This window comes from Poromitra crassiceps (genome assembly GCF_964638095.1).
Source record: "Poromitra crassiceps genome assembly, chromosome: 1".
NCBI lineage: Eukaryota > Metazoa > Chordata > Actinopteri > Beryciformes > Melamphaidae > Poromitra > Poromitra crassiceps.
In genome coordinates, this window is record NC_139623.1 from 45454587 (window position 1) to 45459586 (window position 5000).

The 5000-nt window shown below is 48.9% G+C and overlaps 1 protein-coding gene across 2 annotated transcripts in view; it reads right to left on the reverse strand.

The window, feature by feature from the left end:
* LOC310786774 (cell adhesion molecule DSCAM-like) overlaps nucleotides 1-5000 on the reverse strand; it is a gene marked incomplete at both ends in the record, with an annotated part of 256515 nt that overhangs the window by 178207 nt on the left and 73308 nt on the right. The window lies entirely within an intron of this gene.

The window sequence follows — 5000 nt, forward strand, 5'->3', positions numbered from 1 at the left end:
ACAACACGCTCAACTCGGAAATAATAATAGTATTAACTGGGTGCTGGATCCCAAAAAGTTCATTTGATAAATAAGGATAAGGACAGCACTCCAAGTTAAAAGAATATTTATTGCCACACGGACGTTTCGGGGCAGCCGCCCTTCTTCAGCGTGTAAAGGCAAAAAAACACCATTATTGAAAATATTAAAAATATCCGTTTTCCTCTCTTGCAAAGCACCTTGGCCGGCCCCAAACTCATTCTTAATCATCCTTTGCCACCATCTGCTCCTCTGCTGTTTTATCCCAGTCAAGGTTACTTATCCCAGCATGAAGAATACGGCTGCAGGAGTGTACAGTGCTCATGACAGGGCACCTGGGCAAGGGAGGGGCTTACAATTCCCACAATGCACTCTGCATGCAATTGCTTGGGGATATCGCGTCCCCCCCCTGCCCCCACCCAACCCAGCTGCCCAAGACGTCCATCTATCAAGGTGATTTCCCATGGTGGGTCGCCTTGGAAATACCTTTCTACGGGTCACCTTTATGCTGGCAACCGGCTCCCAGATGAATTAATTCACTTCATTATTCCCAGTTTTGATTAGCATGGCGGACCTGGGGGAGGACTCCTCGCATCGCCATTATCTCCTGACTGACTTGCGGGACAGCTGAGCTTCGCCACCCCTCTCCTCTCTCCACTCCTGTGTGTGTGTGTGTGTGTTTGCTGCCACTAATATCTACCAGTGTGTGTTCCTCTCGTCGCGTTTGATCGCGCTATAGACCTTATTCGATTGACGTCATTCACGTATGGGCACGCCCACCATCGCCATATTGTTGACATATCGCTGCAGTTTTAAGTGACAACCTATGTGAGAGCAGCGTTTATAGGAAGCTAGCCGCCGTTAGCGTTACCTGTATCGTTCCAATTGTGTTCGGATGGTGACCTGCATTAGGCATGGCTGTAGTAATGACAGCAACAAAGTCCCCGTGGTTTGTTTCTATCTCTACCGTCCACAGACGTGAAGGGAGCGAGACGGAGTATACGTCGGCACACAGGAGATGTGTGCATAGTTGGAAGAGAGACAGGTGAAACTTTCTGACAGCTCCTCACAGCAAAGTCTGTTCACCTCGTTTTTTCTTTTGTTTATTATTACAGCCATTAACGGCAGCATACAAACAACAACTCTGGGGTTTTTATTGCTGTCATCACTATCGCTATTTTGTAATGGAACAGAAATGACAATAAGGCCGTTACTATAGTTGTCAGCTGCAGGACGGTATGTCAACAATATGGCGCTGTCCGGGGTTAGCGAATAAGGTCTATAGCTTGTTGAACTTGTTGTAACGGAGGTGATTTTAGTTTTCCATGTGAAGACACAGTCAGCTCTTTTCAATATAGATGGGACATCACCCCCCCCCCCCCCCCCCCCACTCAGTTTATTCAGCCCTCAGTATTCCTGTTATGTACAATTCTAACGTATACCACAGACGAGGACGGGGAGGAGGGGAAAGGAAGGGAATGTATGTATGTACGTGTGCGCACGTGTATGCATGCATGCGTAAAAAATTGTTACCCCACAGTATTCAAAGGATTGGGGAAGCTGAAAGACCCATACAAAATTGAACTGAAACCAGGGGCCACACCATACAGTATGCTCTGTCTGCCCCACGTCGAGTCCCTCTCCACTACGGGATAAAGTGAGGACAGAACTGGATCGGAGGCCATGGGGGTGATATCTAAGGTCACTCAACCCACTCCGTGGTGCGCTGGCCTCGTGGTTGTGCCAAAACCGAGATCAAAGGAGAAACTCAGACTGTGTGTAGACCTGACGCACCTGAACGAGTGGGTCAGGCGGGAGAGACATATCCTGCCAAATGTGGATCACTCACATAGCGATGCTATCAGGAGCAAAAGTCTACACCAAAATGGATGCCACGTCGGGGTTTTGGCAGATTTCCCTGACTGAAGACAGCGCTCTCCTGACCACCTTCATCACCCCATTCGGTCGCTACTAACAGGCTGCCGTTTGGGATACCCTCAGCCCCAGAACATTTTCAGCGACGAATGACACAAATGCTGGAGGGCTGTGAAGGAGTGGTGTGCCACGCCGATGACATTTTGGTGTATGGCAAAGATCAAGCTGAACACGATGCCAGGCTGCACCAGGTACTGAGGAGACTGAGAGATGAGGGGCTGACACTGAACAAGGAAAAATGTTTGTTCTCCAAGAGCAAACTCATGTTCCTTGGACACTGCCTCACTACAGAAGGAGTGAACCCCGACCCAGGCAAAGTCAAAGCCATACTGGAAATGCCAGAGCCCGCCTGTGTCGCTGACGTTAGAAGAGTGATGGGCATGGCTACTTACCTGGGCAAGTTCCTGCCTCACCTCTCCTCATACGCACAGCCTCTGACAATTCTTCAGTCTGAGAAGACAGAATGGTGCTGGGGAACACCCCAACGAGAAGCTTTCCAGAAGCTAAAATCAGAACTGAGCTCACACAGAGTCCTTGCAGTATACTCGCCGTATGCAGAGACGCGTGTCTGCGGATGCATCGTCCTTTGGTATTGGAGCGGTCATGATCCAGAAACAGCCAGAGAGTGATGACTGGAAACCAGTGGTGTTCATCTCCAGATGTTTATCTGATGCTGAGAAAAACTATGCTCAGATCGAGAAGGAGGCACTAGCAGCGACCTGGGCATGTGAACGCCTGGAATCATACTTGCTCGGTATGAGATTCACAATTGAGACGGATCACAAACCCCTGGTCCCCCTGCTGAGTACCAAAGCGCTGGATGAGCTTCCACCTCGAGTCTTAAGATTCCGAGTGAGACTGTTGAAATTCACCTATGACATCGTACACGTGCCCGGAAAACAGCTCATCACTGCAGACACGCTGTCACGAGCGCCAGTGGATCACACAGCCACTCAGGAAAAGAAAGAGCTGGAGGCAGACGTTCAAGTCTTTGTGGACTCCATCAGACAGTCTCTCCCAGCAACGGAAGCGAGACTGCAACAGCTAGCAGAGAAGCAGAAAGAAGACCCCGTCTGCAGTACACTGATCCGGTACTGTCAAACAAAGTGGCCTGACAGAGCTCGCCTGCCACCGGATATAGGACCCTACTGGCACGAGAGACATAACCTGTCCCTGGCTGGGGACCTTCTCCTAAAAGCACAGATGATTGTCATCCCCAGCTCATTAAGAGAAGAAATGCTTGACATCCTCCATCAGGGCCACCAAGGAATAGTCAAGTGCCGAGCCAGGGCCCGTCAGTCGCTCTGGTGGCCAGGGCTCTCAGGTGACATTAACCAGAAAGTGGGAAGCTGTCCCATATGCATAAAACACAGAACCACACAGAGGGAGCCTCTGCTGACCACGGCCATACCCGAGAGACCGTGGCAACACGTTGGAACCGATTTATTCACCTGGGACAAGAACACCTACCTCGTAGTGGTAGACTATTTCTCCCGCTACATTGAAGTCGCCCATCTCCATGTCGCATCGGCCGACATAGTCATATCGGCTCTGAAGAACATCTTTGCTCGGCATGGGGTTCCGGAAGTGCTGATGTCAGACAACGGGCTGCAATATGCTGGTACTCTCTTCAAAGGTTTTGCCAGTGAGTATGGATTCAATATGCTGGTACTCTCTTCAAAGATTTTGCCAGTGAGTATGGATTCAATATGCTGGTGCTCTCTTCAAAGGTTTTGCCAGTGAGTATGGATTCAATATGCTGGTACTCTCTTCAAAGGTTTTGCCAGTGAGTATGGATTCAATATGCTGGTACTCTCTTCAAAGGTTTTGCCAGTGAGTATGGATTCAATATGCTGGTACACTCTTCAAAGATTTTGCCAGTGAGTATGGATTCAATATGCTGGTACTCTCTTCAAAGGTTTTGCCAGTGAGTATGGATTCAATATGCTGGTACTCTCTTCAAAGGTTTTGCCAGTGAGTATGGATTCAATATGCTGGTACTCTCTTCAAAGGTTTTGCCAGTGAGTATGGATTCAATATGCTGGTACTCTCTTCAAAGGTTTTGCCAGTGAGTATGGATTCAATATGCTGGTACTCTCTTCAAAGGTTTTGCCAGTGAGTATGGATTCAATATGCTGGTACTCTCTTCAAAGGTTTTGCCAGTGAGTATGGATTCAATATGCTGGTACTCTCTTCAAAGGTTTTGCCAGTGAGTATGGATTCAATATGCTGGTACTCTCTTCAAAGGTTTTGCCAGTGAGTATGGATGGTGAGTATGGATTCACGCACATACAGTAACCAGCAGCCCACGATACCCACAAGCCAATGGAGAAGCTGAGCGAGCTGTGGGCACTGTGAAATGCTTATGGAAAGAGGGAGGAGGACTACGCAAAAGCTCTCCTCAGCTATCGAGCCACCCCTTTGGAGAACGGCTTCTCTCCAGCACAGCTACTCATGGGGAGACAGCTAAGGACCACACTCCCTCAAGTGCCCAAAACACTGTCTCCACGCTGGCCAAACATCAAACAGTTCCGGAGCACAGAGACACAAGGAAAACGGAAACAAGAGCGATGCTACAACAAACGCCACAGGACACACAATCTACCGGAGTTACACCCAGGCCAGAGTGTGTGGATCTCCACAGAGAATACTCACGGGACAGTAGTACAGCAGACAGCTGCCCCGAGGTCGTACCTCGTCAGAACAGAGGATGGACTGTTGAGGAGAAACCGTACACACCTGCGTGCAACCCAGCAACCATCATCTGATACAACCAACCGCGAGGACACAGATGACACTGACTCAGATTGTGCGGACCAACCCGCTGCTGAGCCAGACGTCACATATGTTACAAGCTCAGGCAGACACTCACGTCCGCCTAAGAGACTGGATTTGTGAACTGTCAGGTGTAAAAAAAAAAAGAAGAAGAAAAAAGAAAAAGGGAAAAAAAACACTTGACTGTTGTAGAAGAGAAATAATGTAACATACCATAAAACTGCCAATAAGAGCCCGGGCGCTTATTATGCTAAATCAACTTGGACCCCGGG